The sequence below is a fragment of the Ctenopharyngodon idella genome, chromosome 3 (genome assembly GCF_019924925.1).
Source record: "Ctenopharyngodon idella isolate HZGC_01 chromosome 3, HZGC01, whole genome shotgun sequence".
NCBI classification, from domain to species: domain Eukaryota; kingdom Metazoa; phylum Chordata; class Actinopteri; order Cypriniformes; family Xenocyprididae; genus Ctenopharyngodon; species Ctenopharyngodon idella.
The window spans coordinates 30,449,133-30,473,695 of NC_067222.1; the positions used below are offsets into that span (position 1 = coordinate 30,449,133).

A 24,563-nucleotide genomic window follows, 5' to 3' on the forward strand; every position below is an offset into this window, starting at 1 on the left:
TGCATGTTTTATAAACTTATTTTTAAAAGCGTAGCTCACTATAAAAATCACTTTTTAGTCATCATATTAACAAAACCAGTGTAACTGCAGCCTGCTCATGAGTTTTCTTTTTTGCTAAGTGAACATGTGATATGTTGTCTAGGGTAAACTATATTCTTGTATCTCACATCTCATGGATATCTAAGGTTTGGTGATTTCTAGCAGCAGAAAACAAGCCCCTATGAGGTAAGAAGACCTGCAATAGAGGAATGCAAAAGATTAACAAAGCTAAAAGCATTTTTACATGCTTGCCATTATGGGGGCAGTCTGCCATGGCTGGGTTACAACTTAGAGAACTAGTGTCCATGGTGCACTGGGGGCTATAAATCAAGAGTGAGGGAACCAGCGCAGCGACACTTCTGCTCCAGATTTACACGCGCTATCTGGGTTTTTACGAGCGCATTGAGCAAGGAGAGGAGCCTTTGAACTGTTGTGTCATGCCGCGAGGTGGTTCAAAGACTCACGGGGGAGATGTGAAGAGGCCCACTGTCATGCACCTCCAAAGATCAGTGGCTCTGTCTGACATGTCCCAACAGATTTTCCACCTTTTTCCACCTCTGATCGCAGGCCACACAGCCGGTTTGTTAGTGTTGTTGTATTAGTCCACAACACAGCTACAAATTGCATTTTCTCAAGCATATTTTCTATCACAGTGTCTTTGTGCCTAAGATTTCTTTTGATCAAAGTTGTAGCAAATTAAATTTTTTGTCTGAGTCTATTAATTTATTTAAGTAATACATTAAAAATGTAATTCATATATATATAATGACTTAAATTGTAAACTTCATGTAGTGCAACCCCTATGAACTTAATGATATTTAAGAGGTAATATTTTTTTTTACTAGTAATAAAATGTTTTACCTTGAAATATGTATTAAAAAAAATATTCGAAAATAATGATTAAATGTGTACACTCATGTAATCAAGGTGTAGATTAATTGATGGTTTCAGCATGACATTTTTTAAATCTTTTTTTTTTTTTTTTTTTTTTTTTTTTTAAACGTTGTAAAAGTTTTTCAAAACCATATGAAACCAACATAAATAAAAAAGTCTAACCAAAAACAATTTCTTGTCTTTATCTTGGACACTCTTATTTGTCATTGACCCTGTTACAACGTCTCCCTGCAGAGAAACACAAGCCAATAAAAAAAACATCCAGGATACATGAAACATCTAAATATAAACTGTTTTTTTTTTTTCTTACTTAACCACCTTTCTCTCATTTTTCTTTCAGCTAGAGGATTTTAAGCCAGGAAAATGTGCTTGCGGCTCTTGAGGTCTGGAATACATATTAGCTGTGAAATCATTTAGTAAATTTTAAGTGTGGTGGGTCTTTGAGTAATTGTATACCGATAGCCCACCTCCAGCGTGAAATTTTTAAATTCACCCTCATTTGGTCATGCACACAGACAGACAGAGCACTTAGAAAAATCACATAAACAATTCATAAGTGTGTTCACTTTACATTAGTTGTTTCCATTTATTGGACCTGTCAGGTTCATCATATCATATCTCATCTCATTTTATCCAATACTCCAACTCTCCCTCCATTACTACAGGGCTGCAGTGAATAAGAGGAAATCCAGTTTGGATTAGGATGTCACTGTTTTCTGTATCTGTGAGGTATACAAAAACATGCAAGATCTTCTTGTCTCACACTGATGCTAGTTACGATGATCGAGCAGAAGCCTGAGTGGTCATCCTAAAATGACCAGTGCTCATTTACCTGCCTTTTAGCAAATCAGTAGGACTACTTGTTGAATTTTACATTCATAAGATAGGCTGTCCATATACACATAACTTACACCACATATTTGATGCAAAACTTGTTCAATCTTATATGATATAGTGACAAATTTGCACATATTCTTCACCATTAGAATCCCGAGAGCTCCGCGTTTCAGATCAAGTAGGGCATAGTGATGCTCGCTTTAAAATGAAATTCCCCCCCCAAAAAAATTCCATCTAACTGTGCACTGGATGGGGATATGACTTTCCCTCTTCCAGCTATTAGGGTTTGCAGAGCTAATCCAGATGTTTTCCATTCCCTGCACCAAAACTGCTTATGGGTGACTGAGATAAATATGCCACCGATGGCAAGAAACAATGGGTGCAGCAAAGCTGTCAAGACTGACAATGTGACAGAGGTCCATGCTGGACCTGAGAAGAACCTAAAACACCACCAGCTTCTAGTGCAGAAAAAAAAAAAAAAAATCATGTTCTGCTAATAAACAAGAAAACTGTGTCTCATCCGCCCACTCTGCATGGTCAAGTACAAAACCTTGTCCACTTTTTTTCGTCCTCTCTCTCCCTCGGTTTCTCCCGGCAGCCAGGCAGACAGAGCCCATTAACGCTGGCCGTTAAATAATGACAGAGACCCGGCGCCGTGGCTGGCACACTGTCAAAGTGAGGAGAGAAGGCCAGAGCAGCTTGTTTAATTTACCTTCACCCATCTGTCTTCCGCTGCACAGCCCATGAGCAAGAGTCACTCGCTTCCCCGTCCGCAACAGCACACTCGCTATTCTTACATCAGTTACATGCCTAAAAGGAAAACTACCGCAATTATATGTCATAAATGCCAAGGTTTGGTATATATATATATATATCAAGTAAAAACACAAAGTGAGCGTGTCACGCACTATGAGCGCATGTTTCTCCTGAAATCATTCCGGTCATTAGAACCGAGCATGTCCTCGGATTGCATTGCCCAAGGCTGCATGTGATGCCACTCATCTGGCAACTGTGTTCAAAACAAAGATATGTTGCCTAGCTAAAAAGAATGTTTTACAAAGGAAATCGTGACTGACAGGAAATAAACACACCTACTTCCTGCTTCTCTATCTGAAGGTTTAGTCATCAATGTCTTGTCTTTGTCTGGGGATGTTTTAGTAACATTGCAGACATGTGAGCAAAGCCTGGGTGGCCGTTTCTTTCAAATATACAAATGGATAGGCAGACTCTGTGTTCAACAGCTGGATAAAGCACAACAAAATGGGTCTCGAGTAGTGTATTTGAAAATTTGAAACTATTAATTTTTTTTTTATTATTTTTTTTTATTGAAAACAACATTTATGGCGCAATGCAACGCAAGGGACAAAGACGTTCATCTTCATGTGTTTCTTTAAGGGTTTTACTGTGTGAACTGTCTAACAGCTAAAGCTAACTAACTTATTAAAGCACCACAGATAAACAATTTATAAAACTAGTTGTCTATCATGATTCATTCCCAGAGTTACGAAACATGCTAAAACTGAAGACTTAGACAATAAGAAAACTTTTTTTGGCAACATACGTTGTAAAGCAGTACTTTGAATATTGTTGGTTGTATGATAAAATACTTGTTCCTCATTTGCAAGTCAATTTGAATAAATGCGTCTGCTAAATGAGTAAATGGGCAGAGGGGAAAATGATTTGAAGGAGAACTGAAAAATAGTATCATAGTCATAGAAACATGGGCTGAGGCAGAAATGCTGAATCTAGTCACAGTCCATGCCAACAAATAAACACATGTAAAGAATACACATGTGGCCATAAATAGAGAGAAAGCCACTGGCGAGGTGCTATCAGACAAGTTGTCTATTTACCAAACAGACAGTGCAAGTCAGGCAGACTATAAAAAAAGGAGGTGAAAATGTTTCATTTCAAAAAAGGTCAGCAATTTTCATCACCCTTACATTCCCTGCAATCCTGGTAAAAATCCACTTTAGTCACAAATCCCATTCTCACCTTTTCCACCACAATGTAACGAACTGGACCACAAAAGCAGCAAGTCTAATGAAGAAGCTCTGCCAGGCGTCTGAGCAGTATGAGATTCCTAAATGAGCACCAAGAAGATGAAAAATTGTGACCAGAATGAGGACAAAATGAGAAAGATGCCAAAGCACTGTGTTCAGGGCTGAGCACCGGGCAGCGGGAAACTACTTCTAGGAATTCTGTATAGAAAAACTACAGCAAAAAAAAAAAAAAAAAAATGTTTAACTTATCTCACTCACATGGGCTCAAGGAAAGATTTCTGCTACTTTTGTCATATGATCGCCTTATTTTCTTTACGATTATGGAGGTCAAAGTCACCTATTTGCAGCTGCACTTTTTCAGATTGAAAAACAACGACTGTCAAAAGATCAGTATCAGAGTGACTCACATTCAGTGCGTGTACATGGAAAAATGAGCACATGAGAAAACTGTAGTAATGAGTAATATTAACAATGAAACAGCACATTGCACAAAGAAAACTCAAATACAAAAGGCTGAGCAATTGCAACTCCATTTGATCAATCAATTTTATAGGTTTGCTCTGGTTGACTATATTAATTGCTTTTTTAATCATTCTCTCATTGTAAGCATCAAAATGTGTTTGTTTGTCTGTATGTATCGGTCACTGTATTGACACCAAACCGCATCTCTCATCAATTATTTATCTGATATGATTAATTGTAAAGAATTTTGGAAGTTTTCAAATTCTTCTTTGCATGAAAAGCCCTATCCATCGACATATAAACATTAATGAACGCATGTACATAGAGCACATCAAATATGGTAAATGCAAGCTCAAAGATGCCTCCTTGACACACAATAATCAATAAGGTTTGTTTTCATGGGTCAAACACACTTTGAGCTTCTGTTTAACATATTTGATTTGCTCTGTGTATGCATTCACCAGTCTTTATACAATATAAGACAAAAAATCTGTGAAAAAAACGGAAAAAGTTACTGGTAATTTTATCATTTTACCAGGACATTATCATTAGAAGTTTACGGACATTTTCATTCACCCTAATATACAACATTCCTTCATACTAACGTCATCATGAAATCAAAATTGACAATTCTTATTTTTAGATGTAATATTGTAGTATTTATTATAAATGATTTATCTGTGCATGTCGTTATTTTTTTAATTTTTTTATTCATGTGCCCTCGTAATCTTTAATCAAAATAACTTCCCCTCTCTTGCAGCGCCATCTCTTCTCTTCTGATGATGTGTTTACTGGTGCGAGGGCGGGACAACCTGTCACTCACATGACATCACAGCAGTAGCAAACCACAACCATCCAATCAATTCAAGTCCCGCCCTACACTTTTCTTGCTCAAAAAGCCGCTTCACTCGCATAAATGTCACAATAGGGAAGAAAAGACTATAGCAACTTCTGATTCATCCCGACTTTAACATAGTATTTTAGTCCTCATTTCTACAGGCTTTTCTTGTGTATGTAAATAACAACCTATAATATAATCTTTTCATCATTCAAAGCGACCATGTCTTAGATTAAATCGCTTAATTCTTGTGGATCATTTATACAAAGTATATACTGTATGTAGCTTAAAAATGTTGAACTAATCTTTAAATGAATGGACAATCTTCATTTGTCTTCCAAAGATGAACGAAAGAACTAACCCTTTAAAGACAGGGATCCAAAATACGTAATCATCGGTTCCATCCATTTACAATTTTGCAGACAATTTGAAATGATTAATGAGAGAGTACGCCAAAATCAATCCACTGGAGAGAGAGGGAGGTAAAATATAGAAATGGAAAGAGGCGTGTCAACTAGTCATATCCAGCAGTGTGAAAAAGCAGATTTCTGAAAAAAAGGCAAGGTGACGGCATTGGATAGCACCCTGATTCAGTCAGCTTTGTGTTCCTCTCCCTGCTATTTTTGAACAACAGAGAACATTAGAGAGCCCTGATGGAAGGTTAGAGACAAACACAACAGGAGGTGATACCATGAGCGTGCTTTTATGAACGGAAAAATCAAAATGTCAGGTTTTGTGGCATATGTCTCTGCAGATGATGGGCATGAATGTAGCAGTGCTTGCTTTGAGGAAGCAAATACTGTACCCATTCCTCTTTCTATTGCAGGCAGATGGTCGAAGAACTTCCCATTTAACTGCGAAAACAGAACTAACCGAAAACACCTCGCTTCTTACACCATATGCTGAATAGTTTCAATGCATCAGAAGCATGACTCATTTCATCCTTGTACTATTGCCGTTAAATGAATAGTACAATGCAAAATTTAAATTCATTTACTCCCCCTCAAGTTGTTCTAAATGATTTTTTCTTCCGAAGAACACAAAAAGAGATATTAGACAGCATGACAGTCTCAGTCTTCCCATTCACTTTCACGGTAAAAAGATGTAATGAAAGTGAATCGTGACCGTGTGCCTAATATTCCTAGTACTCCAGAGTGCAGTCTGGATGATAGGGTGGGGCGACATGTGTCACTCCTCCCACATCCAATTTCATTGGTTTATAATAGAGCAAATCTTATTGCCGTAGACGCTCAAACCCTGAGCTTGTGCATTCCTTTGTGTACGATTTTGTTAATGATTTGCCTGTATTACAGAAATATTAAGTGCTAACTCTAGAATCGTATCTTATTATCTGTTTAGTAATTTTAGTTAGGATCTATTGGCTAATGTTTTATTGTACTTAAGAAACAGAATAGATTATTGTTTAAAAATGAATGCTTTCATGATGGCACCTGTGGGTTATTCAAGCTGAATAGAGCTGTTACATTAGCACTTCATTCATTTGTCTTCATATTTCCATCAGGATTGGTGGATCAGCACAAACCTGGGATTTTACAAAAATGATGATAATTCACTGTACTTCAGTAAGTTTTTTAAACGATATGATTTGCTCAATGTTTCACTTGCATTACTTGGTACAAAGTGCTAATAAAATGTTTTCATTGGCAAACTCATGTTTCCTTGTTTACCTCGTAATAAAATATTTGGCCTTAAATATTGGTTCTGTATGTTACAGTTTTTAAAGATTCCTATTTTATAATAAATATGTGTCAATGGGTTAACGTATATCTGTGACATCAGGTTTTAAAAATCCAAATATGTTATAATCTGCTTTTGTACGGGATGAAATTAGTTTCAATTATCAACACTCACTATACTGTATAGCCATATAGCTGCTAGCAAATAAATAAAAAAAAATCACTTGGAGCTGTAAATCTGTGCAATATAGGTAACTTGAGGACTTATTTCAGACTTTTACTGTGATTAATACCTTTTTTATTTATCAAGCGATGTCTATAATTAACTACTAAACAAAAGCTAAAAGTGGATTATAGAGAAATATATAGTCTACATAGGTTATTTTTAAACAAGCCACAAAACTAGTTAATTTGTACATAACCATAAAAGTAAAATATAAAAATACCCAGCAGAGAAGTGATACATTGGGTTAGTTCACCCGAAAATGACAATTCTGTCATCATTTACTCACCCTCAAGTTGCTCAAAACCTGTATGAATTTCTTTCTCCTGCTGAACACAAAATAAGATATTTTGAAGAATATGGGTAACCAAACAGTTGATGGGCCCCATTAACTTCCATAGTATGGAGGGGGGGGGGGAAACTATGGAAGTCAATGTGACCGATCAACTGTTTGGTTACAATCTTTAAAATATCTTCTTTTGTGTTCAGCAGAAGAAAGAAATCCATACAGGTTTGGAGCAACTTGAGGGTGAGTAAATGAATTTTCATTTTTGGGTGAACTGTCCCTTTAAATAGCAGCTTCGGGCAGATGAACAGATCCTTTGCTCAGTATTCGGATATTTATATTGCATGTTACCCCCAAATGCTCTTAAACAGGATTCCAACTGAGTTAATCCGAGCAGGAAATTACTTATATAGAGGCATTTGTTGCTTTTGTTTGTACAACGAAGTGACCCAGTTAAATTCCTTGTGACATAACAGAGTATTGTACATTTAAATCATGCTCAACATGTTATAAATGTCTATACAGGCAAATATATAACAGATTTTTAAATCCAAAAACAATATACCATCTGAATAAAGTCGACGCAAGACGAAATTCAATTCAAAACATGACGCTCAGCTAGTGCAGCGTAGCCACGCTTTGCATGAAAGACCTGCTGCAAAAGCTCTCAATGACACATTGCTCATTCAGGTGTGAGAACAATACAGCGCATTTTATTACGTTGCTGCCGCAGACCTGTCATTATTACCCCCGTATGCGGTTTCGATCAAACTCAACGGACAGCTTACAGTTAAGCAGCACACCGCATCTGAGCGCCGAAGGACGCGCCTATTCACTGTTCCACATCTGTCAAGACGCTATTAATGGGGCTACCTGTCAGCCAAGCAATCGTATTGTCACGTAAATAGAGAGCGCCAATACCTGTTGACTCCTCCTACCGCCGTGTTGGTTGGTGGAAGTTGAACCAAGAGACGCTTGAATGTCTCTCCCGAATGTCGTTCTTCACAGCCGGTGAGCTGTTCGGCTGAACGTGTAGAGGAATTTCGTTTCGGCGGATGGTAAGTGTCCGCACCGACAGTTCAAAGAAGCGAGAGAACTGATGTAGCCTACATTCGCAGGGCGGCAGAGGAATGATGCACTGCACGGAACAGACAAGCAGCCATTGCGGTCACGTGTGAGCTGGTGAAACCGAACACCGGCCAGCCTACGCCGCCGTCTCCTCCCATTCTCCCCTTCCGCGGTGTCACTTCAGGGCACGATACCACTGAACATAAGCTCAGCTGGTGCCTGCCTTTATGTAACCACAGCGCGTTATGCAGGAAGTTTAGTGCTTTTGCGTTAAGGAAAATCTATGTTTCAGGTCACTGGAACACTTATAGAATCAGCTCGAAGTTCTCAGAGGATTAAGCTGTAAAAAATTCAAAGATACGAGAGGAACCATTTAAGGTTCCTCACACTGGCAGAACCCAAACTTTAGGTTGGTCGGAAACACTGTAAAGGAGACATATTAGGCATGTTCCTGACAAATTTGAGGGAGGTTCGGTACACTAGAACCGCAAAACGTTTTGCATTTTAATCGAACAGTTTGTTTGGGAATGAGTGAATAATGATAAAACTGCACAAAACAATCACACCCTTGATTATCAAGGTAATGACAATTAGCATGTAAACATGATTGAAGAGGTTTGTCTGTAGGCCTATCAGTGGTTCTCAACTGGGGGACCAGGGCCCAGAGAGCCTCAGCAAACTCTCAAAACTACAAAAAACTGAAGTATTTCTTATTTTAATGCACCCTCTCAACAACAGTCTTGGAAAAAGTTTAATTTTTAAAGTGAGATCTCTAGACCTGAAGAAGTCATGTAAATTAATAAAATTAATTAATTATCAATTAATATTTGGGCATTTTTATAAATAATTTACATTTCCTCTAGCTATGCCAAGCTCTAAGTTGTTTTAGGGGGGTAAAAAATTGTACAAAATATACAGTAAATCACAAACAACTTTAAAAATCATGGGGCTTTTGAATATTGTTGTGGACAAAAGGTTGAGAACCACTGGTCTATTTCACATAAAGATCTTAATCTGAGTAAATTCTTATGGTGATTATTGGTAATAATCAGACTATTGGTGTAAATGTACCCAAAATAAACTGTCTACATTCCTACACTGAAGTGATGCCGCACATTCAGTCGACCAACATATATAAAATATCATATATAATATACTGTAAATCATGTTGCATGGCTCCAGTTGCTTTTTTCATGTCTGTTTAAAATAAAATTACAAACATAATTTGTGAATTGATTACTATGATTTTTCCTCATATTTAAATAACTGCTGCTCGTTGCATCAAAAGAAGTTCATGTAAACTTTTGTAAACCATCTGTCTAAAATAAAATGGTAAAAAATATATTATTGACAAGTATCATATGTGTGAAGAAAAAAACACCACCATTTTGATGGAAAAGGGGTATGAGGAATGAACACAATGGATCCGATAAGTTCCTGCGAGAACTCTCGACACTGTCAAACAGATCATCCAGTTACCACAAATCATAAGAGAAAGGCAAGTTTGAAAGCGCTTCAAATATATATGCCGAAGTTTTTTGAGTGCACAGTAGAATATTTGAGACGTCTTTGAGTGCCTAGAGGTCTCGCCAATGTGTCAGTCTGAAAAACCCAGAAAGTATCTTTTCATTTTTACAGTGTACAATATTGTTGTAAAGGGTTCCAGAAGGCTTTAAGCAACATTTGCGTTGCTGTCCTTTGTGGTCTAAGAACAGATGTGTCAACATCGTGATGTGCACTGTGTGAAAAACAGCTGCAAGCACCATTGATCTTGTGATGATGCCTTGAATTTACACAAGCGCCGAGCATCCACACCCTTAAGACCTTTTGCCACTTTACTGTGACGACAAGGACACTGTTTCTCTGTTGCAAAAGCTCTTCTTTTGCAACAACGAATTTAAAACAGAAGAGAAGCCATCCATATGAAACACTACACAAATATCAGATCCTTGGGCCCAGTAGGTTGGGAGACCATTGTAAACAGCCTAAACCAGGTGAGACTAGCACAGACCAGTTTAATCTATTTTTTTTTTCTCAGCAGGGAGGTGTCGTCAGTTTGTCTACTCTCATCGTGTTTACATGAGCTATTTCTAGGAGCAGCCTTTGCCTCTACTTGTTTGCTACCCATCACTGTGTACGATATTACTGCGCGCTCTGAGTGACCCCTCTTGGTATCCCTCAGTGTGTGTTTGCAAATAGTACAACTGCTGAAAGAATGCCAAGACCTTTTGCCTATATGGCCCATCACCTTGCAAGTGAGGGAACGTCCCATTAACAGAAGAGAAAAATAAACTATCCTTTAGATGGAGTCATGTCACATGTGGTTTGCTTGGCCTAAGGGCTTCAATAGCTGTTCTAATGACTCATAATCCCCTTCTTTAAACTTTGAAATACATACAATGTGAGACATTTGGGGTAAAATCTTTTTTTTTTTCTTGGATCTATATTTAGAGTCGCATGCCTCGGATTAAATGTAGTTGTCAGAGTGCTCATAATCAGATCAATCTCTTCCATGTGGTCCTCTTTTATAGGGAAATATAGAGAAAAATGGATTTTGCCAAGTTTTGACAAAGCCTTTAGCCCTGATTATGCAAACATTATGGTTATGGTCTTGGTTAGATGTTTTACAGCTTTTATTGCTGTGTTACTTTCTACAGAGCAATGTCCAGTCCCAGGGATCCACCTTCCAGAATGTTTTTAATGTCTCACAAATTAAAATACCTCATAGCTTCTTAGTGTCCCCAGGACTGGAGCTGAGAAACACTTCTATAGGGGTACAGTATAATGGAACTGGTGAAGCCTATGTGAAGGGGTGTTCAATCTTTTCAGGCCAAAGACCCAGAGCAGGGACCCCCCTGTAATATCAAATTGAGTTTTGCATTTTAAACCTAGGGGCACAACACCATATTTTAACAACTGAATGTGCGCTGTTCATTCACTCCCCCACCTACATTTTGGTAGTGAGACTCCAACCCACGACTTTCGGGTTACAAGTCTGTCTCTCTGACCACAACTGCCTCCAGTTCTTGAGTTCTTCCAAAAGTTGAGCTTCATTGGAAGACCTGCATGACATTGTGTTCAGCAAGATTCCCAAGTATTGGTCTATTTTCAAAGTGACAGCAACATTGTACATCCTTCCAACACCTGCTGCAGACATGCGTCCCCAATACCATTATGTTTCCTCTGCAGTGCTTAAAGGGATAGTTCACCCAAAAATGAAAATTATCCCATGATTTACTCACCCTCAAGCCATCCTGGGTGTATATGTCGCATCAGAGGTTACTTTTCCACCATAAACTTGCGTTTGTCTGAAGCTAGTTATTATAGTTAAATAAAGTTTTAAATATGGATATTTTTCTTACAAAAAGACATCGCTTTGCTTCAGAAGGCCTTTATTAACCCACTGGAGCCATGTGAAATACGTTTATGATGGATGGATGCACTTTTTTGGCCTTCAAAATCATGAGCACCATTCATTATCATTATAAAGCTTGGTAGAGTCAGGATATTTTTTACTATAACTCTGATTGTGTTCAGCTGAAACAAGATAGTCATATACACCTAGGATGGCCTGAGGGTGAGTAAATCATGGGATAATTTTCATTTTTGGGTGAACTATCCCTTTAATGGTGTCATGCATGCACTTAAAGGATTAGTTCACTTCAAAATTAAAATTTCCTGATAATTTACTCAACCCAATGTCATCCAAGACGTTTATGTCTTACTTTCTTAAATCGAAAAGAAATGTGATTACACAACGTGATCATGCATTACCTAATCACGTAAAGGTAACGTGTGACGTAGGTGGAAGTATCGAGCAAGTGTTTACAAAGCGAACGTGCAAAGACTACGTCAAACGGCCTTTACAAAAAAAAAAAAGTAAAATGATGTCAGATGATTTTGAAGTTGGAGGAGAAAATAAGATTGAGTTTTTACCGCGGTACTTCTGCCTACGTCACGCGTGACCTTTCCAACATGATTACGTAATGCGTGGTGCATCGCAGAGCTAGTGCAAGATGAGCATTTGTGGTTAAAAAGTGTGTATATATATATATATATATATATATATATATATATATATTTTCTTTTTAGAAAATGACCGATTGTTTTGCTAGATAAGACCCTTATTTCTCGGCTGGGATCGTGTAGAGCCCTTTGAAGCTGCACTGAAACTGCAATTTCGACCTTCAACCCATTAGTAGCCATTGAAGTCCACTATATGGAGAAAAATCCTGGAATGTTTTCCTCAAAAACCTTAATTTCTTTTTGACTGAAGAAAGAAAGACATAAACATCTTGAATGACATGGGGGGGGGGGGGTGTAAATTATCAGGAAATTTGAATTCTGAAGTGAACTAATCCTTTAATTAAAGTCTTCTCTTACAAACATACCAGGCACCATCCAATGCTAGGTTGTTCAATTTTGACTTGTCGGACTGCAGAACAATCTTCCACACTCCAGCCCTTATGTTCTTTGGCAAATACAAGGTGTTTTTGCTGTAGATAAAACTTATAAATGGTTTCTTTACTGATACACAACCTCTCAATCTAGCCTCTTATAGCCATTGGCTTACAGTTCAAGATGAAATTGGAGGTTAGAGGTCTCATCCAGGTCTTTAGAAGATGTTTTGAAGTGGTCCCACATTCAGGGGATTTTCATCCTCCTGTCAAAATGCTCACTAGTCTTCCTAGACCATCCTCAGCAATGAATGCATCTAAAGTAATGAATGTTTGAAAGATTTACTCTTAATGAACTGAAATTATCTGCACAATGGAAGCCCTGGTCTGATTTTTCTGCCCTGAACCTGTTTAGCATACAGTTTAAGAATCATGAAGTGATCTGTGTTTCCTAACCACAGCCCTGGAATGAAATATACCAGGCCTACTTTGGTTGAGTGAACGTGTCATTTATTTGTCATTGTTTAATTGCACAAGGTTTAAATTGTATGGCCTTTGTATCGCAGCTAGAGCGAACACCTAAAACCCTTCTGTGTTTTGACGGGTCACAAGACTTGACCAGAGGAAATGAGCTGGGAACGCAAGCCTGTGAAGATCCTATCAGAGGGTGGGAAAGTGCTAGCGCCATTTAGCATCCCACCACTTCAAAGAGGACAACCGTACTACTGATCCACACACGCATGGGTACACAAAGACAGCCAAAGATAGTCACAGATCCCCAAAAGAGTATAGTCTTCTCTGCCACCTCCGCACCATTCCATCTCGAGCCTACAAAAAGCTAACAGTTTAATTTTCTCAAATGCACTCTTTGAAAACTTCCAGCCCTGGACAGCAAAATCTGCTTCATGGGGTTAGCCTGTCTGAAAGCATGTGGTAAGCCTTGTGGAATGTTTTAAATGACTCCCAGATGTGGGCAGTGAACGTGCTTAACCCTTTAGCATCTATAGGCAGAGGAGTCAGGTTTACTTTTATTTTAAGTGGATGTGTTATCATGCTTTTATATCTCCTTTATTTTCACTGCCAACCGTCGGAATACCGTCGTCTATCTGTATTATTTATCTACAGTTATATAGCATGTCATCATTGTTGAAATGGGCTGTTTCAAATCTTTGTCAGCTCTCTTTAATAACCTTATATAAATGTTTATGTCGATCGATCTACTTGATTGAAACGTTCTTTCAAGTCAATATAATAAAACAGTCGTGTTTCAACTACAAACCTGATACAGTGATGTTAAATCAAATTGAATTGTTTGAATAAAATGAACAACATCAAAACAGTCATTTTTATGAGTGCCAACAGGCTTATACAAAAAAGTAGTATTAAAATATTAAAATTATGCCAATTTTCTCAAGGCATACTTAGAAATGCATGTTTAGTCATCGTAATACTTGACAGTTGTAACAGCACAATGTTGTTATTGAGTTTTATGACAATAATTATTCCTCTTTTATTAGACTATTTGTGCCATTTATTAGCTTTCAAACATGTCTACGGTTGTTTTATTGGAGTATCAACCTTCCCTTAATGTGTGAGTACTAGAGCTCAAGTATGGTACATGCCTACAGTATAAGTTCAGAGAGAGGAAGTCTCATGTTTGTGAATCTGCTGCCTGGGAGGGCGATCATATCGATATGACTGATATCCCTTAAAGAAACGAACTCGATTGCCCTTTCTCTCAACAGCCCTCCACTTCCCTCCCCTTCTGCACTCATTCGCCTGCCAGAACAAAGCCATGGAAAGAAGCCCATTAGGCGGACTGATAACAATAGACAGAACTAAGTGAGTGGGGAAAAAGTAAAGGGGGAAAAAAGGCAGAATGTAGGTCGGAGGTACTGCCATAAGATGGGACAAGTTGGTTTTCATGTTATGAGGGGGTTTTTTTTTGTTTGCTTGTTTGTTTCCTTGTAATCACTAATTTTTTTTTTTTTTTTTTTTTGTATAGTGCTTTTCATAATGTATTGTTCATCTTCGTACACCCAGATGAGGAAGAAATCTTGGAAGGCTCCACTTTTCTAAAGGCTAAATGAACACATTTTTCCTCAATGTGTTGACATTTCCTACTGAAACAGGAAGTCAGGATGGGACATATCGAAGGACCGACAGTACTTATGGTCCCACAACACAGATGAGGTGGAAGTGTTGGGATAATGGTTAGCCAATTATGAACCTTGGGATGGAAGTGTGGCTTGATGGAGGCTTGTTTGGTTTTTAAGTTATCATGCATACCTGCTTTAATTAACATGCATGTATGCAACCGTTCAAAAGTTTAGGGTCAGTATGATTTTGTAATGTTTTCGAAAGAAGTCTCTTATTGCATTTATTTGATAAAAACAGTAATATTGTGAAAAGTTACAACTTAAAATAAGTGTTTTCTATTTTAATATATTTTAAAATGTCATATGTGACCCTGGACCACAATTTTTTGAAAATGAGATTTATACATCATCTCAAAGCTGAATAAATATGCTTCCCATTGATGTATGGTTTGTAAGGATACATGGTTTGGCCGAAATACAACTATTTGAAAATCTGGAATCTGAGGGTGCAAAAAAAAATCAAAATATTGAGAAAAATTGCCTTTAAAGGGGTGGTTGATTATGATTTCACTTTTTTAACTTTAGTTAGTGTGTGATGTTGCTGTTAGAGCATAAACAACATCTGCAAAGTTACGACGCTCAAAGTTCAAAGCAAAGCAAGATATTTTCTTTTAAAGAACAAATGGCTGGTAGGGACTGCAGCGCTTCTTCCCGGGTTAGTGACATCACTAACCCTAAAATTTACATAAACCCTGCCCCCGAGAACACGCAACAAAAGGGGTGAGGCCATGTTATTGCAATACAGTACGTAACACAAATGCAATAGCATGTCATAAAAGCAAGATGACAACATGACAAGTTATAACCATAATTAAACTAAACTATATCTGTTCTATCTTCATGCATTATATATTCTCTTGCTGTGTAGGATCTTACAACAGTTCCCACACGAGCGATTTATAGATTATCATGACAAAATATGCTAATCGATGACTTTAAGATAGTTAACTCCACATCAGCTACATAAATTCATCAAATAACTGTTCAGAAACGTCCTGTTGCATTCTCAGGGTTTCTACAGTTTTCATCAAATCTAATTTAATGCTTTTTAATGCCTTTTTAATGCCATATTTAAAATTTTTAATGCCATATATATATATATGGCAAAATTTTGATAAATGACATAATACCGCAATTAGAATATTCATGTCATTGTATTCACATTCTGTCAAGTGTCAGCCCTTTACATTTGTTTGCTTCTCTGGTGCTACCCTTTTTGCTCACTTAATATATTTTAATACTGCCAAATTCCCAATAAAATTGTTTCAACTATATATTTTTGTTGTCAGACAATATGAAATGGTGACTGAAACGCGGCCTATTAAGACTACATGCAGGCCTCGACATAGCCTTGTCATGTGCTCGTCCTTCGGACAAGTAAATCGGTCATTCACTTGTACGAGTGAAACAGTTGCTTGGTGTAAATATAAATTTATTCTGAAGCAATATCCTTTCAGAATATTGCAGCTTTGACATATTTAAATCTGCTGTATGATTATCATCATCTGACATCTTTAAATTCATGTTGTATGATTCATGTAAAATGATTCATCTTTCATTTTAAATTCTTAAATTTGATCAATAAATTAAATTAGAATAAGACACTAAGGGCTGTTTCCAATCAAATTAAATCGTTTACAACAATAAAAAAAAAAAAAAACAACTGTATTAAATAATGTTATGGGATTGTTTTAAATATTTTTTGAAAATACAAGTAAGAAATGTTGGGGGGGGGTGATACTTTTAAAAATTGATGACCATCTTAATAAGTGAGTCATTGATATTTGTTCAAACGATTCGTTACAATGGCTGATTCATTCAAGAATGAGGCAATTGTTTATGAATAGGTCATTGAATCTTTGAACCGATTCGTTCAAAACGCTGAATCATTCAGTAATGAAATCAGTGTCACGTTTTTAATCGTGATTGTGTTTAGGAAAACAGCATTGGTCGTGTGATTTTTGCTTAACTGTATCAAGTTATAAAAACTCATTTTGAAAAGCCGGGCAAGCCAAATTCTCTTTCACTTACCCTTCAAAAAATCCATTTAACCCGGACTATTTGACAAGCGTTAGTGTCGAGCCCTGACATGTTAAACCAGCGCTAAAATCCTGATTTATAATAGAGACGTTGTCTGACAAAATTTAATGTGATTTTGGCTATATATATACACGTAAAATGATCACTCGGGTTAGAAGCAATAGTATCTATTTCATTTGTTCTCTGACAGAGCGCACACTCGCACAGCCTCAACTGAATGCGCTGCTCCTCTCAGCCACTCACTGAACAGCAGACGCAGAGAGAGGTACCGGGGGGTCTCTGAAGCTAGATCAGGTTAACAAGTCGCTATATTCGTCACAATGCGCTTAAAAGGGGTCTGAAAAGTCGCTAAGTTGGCAACACTGATGAAGCTTTCCGTCTCCAGGCCCCTGGCCACCGCTGTCTAAACCGGCGTTACGGCCGGAGGCAATTACCAAACTGGTTCCGCGTGTGTATCACACCAATGTACATATTTTGCGACAGCAAATCAGAGTTATTAATTATGAAGGCTATATTCAAAATAAACTGGTAGTATTATTTTTCTAAAAAATTTAATGCCTGTAGAAATAAAATGTAATGCTTTTTAATGCCATTTAAGGCCTTAATTTTCGCAAAATCCATTTAATGACTTTTAATGCTTTTTAATGCCCCGCAGATACCCTGATTCTACATGTTGTCACTTCTTCTTGAGCCTCTCCATTATTGTCCGACTCCGGCTGAACATAAAAGGCTGAACAGTTTCTGACATTTTCAGTGACTTCGCCCTCTTCTTGGGAGCAGCAGCTCATTTGCATTTAAAGGGACACACACAAAAACGGAGCATTTTTGCTCACCCTCAAAAAGTGATAAATTTAACATGCTATAAAAATGATCTGTGGGGTATTTTGAACTAAAACTTCACATACACACTTTGGGGACATCAGAGGCTTATTTTACATCTTGTAAAAGGGGCATTATATGATCCCTTTAAAGCTGCCCAAATGAAGTCTTTAGCAACGCATATCCACTCACAAAAATAAATTTTTGATATATTTACAGTAGGAAATTTACAAAATATCTTCATGGAACATGATCTTTACTTAATATCCTAATGATTTTTGGCATAAAAGAAAAATTTATAATTTTGACCCACACAACGTATTGTTGGCTATTGCTACAAATATACCCGTGTGACTTATGACTGCTTTTGTGGTCCAGAGTCACATTTATTCCTGTGATGGCAAAGCTGAATTTTCTAGTAGTCTTCAATGTCACATGATCCTTCAGAAACCATTCTAATATGCAGATTTGGGGCTCAAGAAATATTTATTTATAATAATATCAATGCTGAAAACAGTTGTGCTGCTTAATATTTTCATAGAAACTGTGATACAATATTTTTCAGCATTCTTTGATGAGTAGAAAGTTCAACAGCATTTATTTGAAATAGAAATCTTTTGTACCATTATAAATGTCTTTACTGTCTCTTTTGATCAATTTAATGTCCCCGTAAACAGGAAGTTGCAACCGACTTCAGTGTTGTGACATATTTCCAAGTGAAACGGGATATTGAAAGAGGGTGTGGTTTTATTTTAGTGCACCTCCTCTTCATCCCTCTGTTGTCATAGCAGACTTTAATGCATCCTTGCTAAATAAAAGTATTAATTTCTTTCAAACAAGAAATCGTACTGACAATAAATGCTTGAATGGTAAGTATATATGAGTAAATCTATAATTTATTAATTATTAATAATAATAATAATTTATTGTACAAATATATTATATTAAAGTATTTATATTCAATATATTTGTCATGATCAAAGTTTTTCCAGCAAGGCTACTGTAGGTACAATTTGACGGACACAAGCTCTCAATCCATCCTCTCTTCTCAGGGAAACTAATCTGTTGAAATATATCCGCATTAGGCACAGTGCTGCTCAGAGGCAGTGAGTGAATGGCACCATGAGCCGGTGGAGAGGACAGAGCTCAGCGATGACAGGGATAATGAGGGTGATGAAAGTGCAGACAGGGCACACATGGAAGACAGACAAATGAATTATTCACCTCACTTACCACTTCCTGCCTTGTCTTCTTCTTGCGCTCTTTGAACATCTACTGACCCACATTCACAACAAAAAAGTTATGTGAACTTAATCAATGTGTTGTTGTTATTTAGAATATGATTCATATTCATAACTTTTTTTGTCAACACTCAAAAAGCCAAACCTCTCCTTGTTCATTTTAACAATATTATAGATACACGACAATGCCGCTAGTATTCAATCACCAGCCACAAATCCCCCCAAAAGAAGCTGCCATTTCCAATTGGTACATAACAAGGCCTCTCTGCTTTTACACAAACACACATTCACAAGCTCAATAAAACTGAACAACTCTGTAAACTGCAATTAAAATCCTGGGCACTAATTAGGTGGAAATGGATGCTTGTTAAAAGACAGCAAGTTTAGGGAAGTGGACTCAACATGGCGACTATTTTATTTACACCCCTGTACACTTATGCTAGCTTCTGTCACTGGTTTTCTTTACATATTAACAACTGAAACGCTTCACAAACATGCATTCGGAGCACATGTCAGACAGACGTTCTTGTTTTTAATACTTGAAAGCATGTGACGTGGATAATCTGCTGATCCGTTTTTTTTAATTGGTTATTGATCACATCATTGAGCCTTGGAGAAGGAGCAGGGATGAACAAAGACCTTTGCTGCCTCAATTACAGTGCAAAGAGAGATCACTGCCCTGCCCATTTTATTGTTTTTGGTGTACACTGGTTCAGTTGATGGCAAATTTTCAAATATTAGTGCATGACAGCAATGACATGTTTTGCAGTACCAATACCCTAACAAAAAGTTCCACAGTAATACCAGCTGTATATTATATATGCTTTGCCAGACGCTTTTATCCAAAACAACTTCAATTGACTTGCCATTCCTAACACCATGTTTTACTATTTGAGATACTGGATTGGCTTTTCAACAATTTTTTTATGACAACAGGTAATACTGTGTTCTTTGATGTACTGTGGTAGTACAGAAGCATTTTTTGATGTATGTTGGAGTGCCATGAAAACATATCAATAATTCAGAACCATGATGTACAGTATAGAGCTTGGCAAACTACGTCACTGCGCGTTGCATTCTGGGTAGTCGCCGCCATGTTTTAGGTCACGCTCAGGAGCGTACAATGACAACAAATACAAATCACCAGATGAAAAAAACGACTGTATTTACGTTAATTTTTTAAGAGCTGCTTGCACTTGCTTAGAATAAATGGACTAATATTTGAATCTCTTGTGTTCATTCGATCGCTCAGTCGTGTGGCCAGGACACGATATACATGAATCATACTGCTGCCTTCTATCGTACCACACACAGGAGTGATTCCTCTATTGCAGTTTTTAATAACTAAGTGGCACCGATATATCTGCCAGATAAAATAATAAACACAATATAGATTGATCTCAGCCAGCATATCATCATATCGCCCTGATTTCTTAATGTTAAAGCATTAAGGGATAACATAACAGCATGACCCTCTGTAATGCAGCTCTGAAATTAATTATATTGTGGAATCGCTACACCAAGTAAGTTTTACTGGACTTAAATGGAACAAATACATGATTTCTTACTGAGAGAAGCTGAACAATGAATCAAAGCAGTGCTGCTTTATGAACACGCAGAGTGATCGCAACGAGCTACATCTCAAATAACATTTCTAAACGTGTTTTCGTACGTTATTCATGGCGTGAGCACTTACATATTCAAGTGGATCAGAAATTATGAATCTGTAATAAATACAAATGACAGCCGCATTTTGGTCAAGTTTATTTTCATTGAGTTTCACTTTTACCATTGTGTTGTTTCTAAGCTGGAAGGCAGAAAATTAGGGACATTCTAACGCATAACATGAAAAAGCTTAACGTGGCTTAATTTACTAAGATAGTGTTATTAACAAACAAAACTTAGTAAACACCAAACTAATAAAGCATACTATGTACAGAAAAGCAGATGAGCCCAGAATATGAACGCAACACATTTAATTACACATAAGCATTTTCCTCCCATAAAGAAAACGCTTAATGGACAGTGACATTAAAGACCAAACTTAGTAAACACTATACTAATAAAGCATACTATACAGAAAAATTGGTGTGTGCAGAATTTGATCTTTTAATATCACTTAGTAGGCTACATTAAGCGACGTTAAGCGTTTTCTTTATAACGGTTTTATACGGATGAAAACTTGTAATAAAACGCAATGCTTTGCTGTACATAGTTTCTAAGGGAGGAAAACGTTTAACGTGAAATTAAACTCGTTGCGTTCAAATTCTGGGCTCAACTGCTTTTCTGTACATAGTATGGTTTATTAGTATGATGTTTACTTACATTAAGCCACATTAAGCGTTTTAGAATGTCCCGAAAATGGGACAAAATGGCGCTCCATTTCACATCCGTTTTCCACGCTGGTCAGTATATGCAGATAGTTCATAACACAGCCAGCGTTCACCATTCTAATATGTTTTTAACTGTATAATATAAATTTTAACATCTACCTCCACTATTTCCCAGTCTCTACTGTACTGTCGGTGACCTAAAGACGCAGAATGCATTGCGTTGCATACGTCACGTTCCCGGACTCTATATCCAGGGGTGCACATAACTTTTTTGGTCTGGTTCTCAAGGGAGCACCTGGAGATGTTGCTTGGTACTCACACTTTACGCGACACACTTATCCTAAAAGCTGTCCTCATCACTTTCCTCCTGACTGCTCTCCTCACTATCCTCTTTTCTCTCTTTTTTTTTACTAACATTAATGACACAGACAACAGTAAGAATATTAGGGCTGCTGTCACTTTAAGAAGGAAAGCACGGACCGAATAACTGACACACATCTGGTTTCCTTCTCAGCTGTTCACTTATGACATAACCGGAAGAATACTTGCCGAGACAGGTATGTTGACATAATTGTGTGTATGTGTCTGTTCAAGCGCAAGTAAATGCGAAAGAGGAATTAATTTGGTGTTCGAGCGCTGTCTGGCTGTCTGACTCTCTCTCTCTCTCTCTCTCTCTCTCTCTTTCTTTCTGTCTCTACGTCACGCGTTTCGGGGGGGGGTGAGGCTGTGCGCACAGATAACAGCTCGCGAGTCCCGATTTTTGCCTCTTCTTCCGCTTTTAAAATCGTTTGAATGTGTTAATTGGCGAGACAAAACACGTCCAAATGCTAAACTTTCACTCTATGATGGTTAAATTTAGCAGTTATTCCGCGAATTACATGCGTGCCGAACCGTTGGACCTTATCCGTCCGGATCACGGATTAACTGCGATCCGTTGCACACCTAATAATTAAAGAATGATGATCATCATGATTGCTATCTTACCAGAGATGGAGAAAAATCCTACTCCAGTAAGTAAACGTGTCCCTGTGAACCGGTCCTCAAAAATGTTGGTACTCAAAAGCGCTTTCCTCCATGTTTTCTCTTGCGCATCGTTTATTTTTACCGCGCATGCGCACCTGTGTACCACTTATGTGCACCCCTGAGTATATCATAGTATCATACATAATTGTACCATAGTAAGGCTATATTAGTTATGTAATACATGAAAATACTTCCATTCCATCTTTACTCAAATAAACAGCATATTCACTTAATAGGTCACATGATACTGTGGGAGTGAAGGTGAATTCTGTGTACATGCTGCTTAGTCTTTCTCTTAGTGAACTTAATTCACTTCATTTGTGTTTTCTCTCTGGATATGTTGCAAAACATTCATATTTTTCAAATATTAAGCCATTTTGGATTAAAATAAAATAGAAATGTTGTGTACTGAAAGTCAGTTTGGTTCAAATTACAAAAAGAAGAAGAAGAAAGAATAAAGCTACACAACAAATCTGATTTTATATGTCTTTCACTTTCTACATAAAGATGTTCTCATATACTCCTGCCTCTACTCTTTTTTTCCCCCTGAAAGAGTCCTCCTGTGTCCATTTTAGGACACGGAGCCCACTGGTGCGTGAAGGCTAGCTGTCGCTTCACATTACAGTGAGCAGGCATTGGGCACTCGGCCCTTGCGAGCAGGAGCCCCTCACAAAACATACATCCTCTCCTCCAGAGGTCCTGAAAATGTATCTATAAACTGTAACACTCCAGACTTTTTCTTAAAATAACACACCACCTACAAGCGCCAAAGTCACTACTGTAATATTTATTCGAGATTTGATCTGATTTCTTCTTACCTGAAGAGGGAGTGACACTGTTAAGTCTTCTTAAAGAGTCATATATCCACAATACTTCATTTGCAGATTTCTCTACAAAAGAATAACACCCTCGACTCGATATGAAGAGGCAGGTCATTGGGTAACATTCACCTGCCAGTACATGCCACCGCAAAACTAAACTGAAGAAAGCACCAGCACACATGTACACACATACGCGCTCAAAACCTCAGCCCACTTCTCACTGTCTCTCACGCAATGCTCCTCGCCAAGGGCTTCCTGTTCCTCTTGCTGTTGTTTATTTGGTGCCCGAGCACTATCATCAACACCCTCTCAAATGAGAAGTGAAACTGGGGTCACCTTAGGCCATTATAAGAGCACAGATATGCCAACAAAAAAGTCTTTGTTTAAAAAAAATGGAAGAATCTGATCCATAGTTTTGGATTTCTGCATTAACAAAAAGTTGAATTGTGTAACACAATCTAGCTCTATCAGAGCTAGAATGTACATTAAACATGTGCATTGAGCATTAGCATTGTGTCTCCTGAGACACAAATGTGTCTTGACAACCTGTTGAAATCGCTTGACAAGTCTTTCTTTCCTGTGTTGACACACTTCCTGTTGAAACAGGGAGTTTGGTGAGACATATCGAAGTCACCTTTGTTTAGAATAGCATTAGTGACATCATGATTTGCTACTAGTTGGTGGTCTCATGGGGCAGGACATTCTCATTCAAGGGAGTGTTTGATTGGACAAAAATCTGAATGAAACATCGATATTTTTAGTTTTGCCAAAAGAGAAAGACTGCAAATTTTATGTGTATATGTAGTAAAAGGTATTTTTGTCATAGGTGCTAGCATATAGATTACCCTCAAAGCTCTAATTTTGTTTTCTTGACGTCTTTAATAACTCGAGAACAACAAAGACAGAAATACAGTTAAAACAGTAATTGTTATGATTTCCCCTGTGTTTTGTGTTCTAGGACTTTTATTTTGAAGTGTATTTTCTGTTTCCATGATTTCCTTGTTTTCATTTGTTTCCTTGCTGCCTTGTTTGTTCCATAGTGATTGATTACCCTCACCTGTGCCTTGACGCGTTTTGATGTGGCGTGACAGATCTCTGTATAGGCGCCTCAGCGGCAGAGCGGAGCGCGAATGAATTCAATCATCTCTTCCTCTTTACAGAAAAAACATGAATGAACATCTGAAGGTATGTTGAAAGATATAGTACAACTTACTGAAATGTATCATATCGCGTGTAATCGCTCAATCAGTGTTTCAACAGTGGAAAGACATCAATAAAACAGCTTGTAAACAATGTCACGTAGCATTTAGCTACCTCAAAAAAGCCATTCAGTGTCCACAGCTTGTTAGTTCGCCAGAGAAATGAACTCTTTCACTTAATATA

The 24,563-nt window shown here is 37.6% G+C and overlaps 1 protein-coding gene across 3 annotated transcripts in view; it reads right to left on the reverse strand.

Annotated features, from left to right (window-relative positions):
- The window catches only part of rarab (retinoic acid receptor, alpha b), a 127,229-nt gene extending 103,803 nt beyond the window's left edge, over positions 1 to 23,426 (reverse strand). Inside the window, exon 1 of one of the 3 annotated variants that reach the window (XM_051886650.1) lies at positions 23,178 to 23,426. The gene's annotated coding sequence lies outside the window, so the exon portion shown is untranslated. Of the gene's footprint in view, positions 1 to 8,200; positions 8,534 to 23,177 lie in introns of those variants that run through there. The other 2 variants (XM_051886652.1, XM_051886651.1) reach the window with 2 other exon arrangements.
- Between the last annotated feature and the right edge of the window lie 1,137 nt (positions 23,427 to 24,563).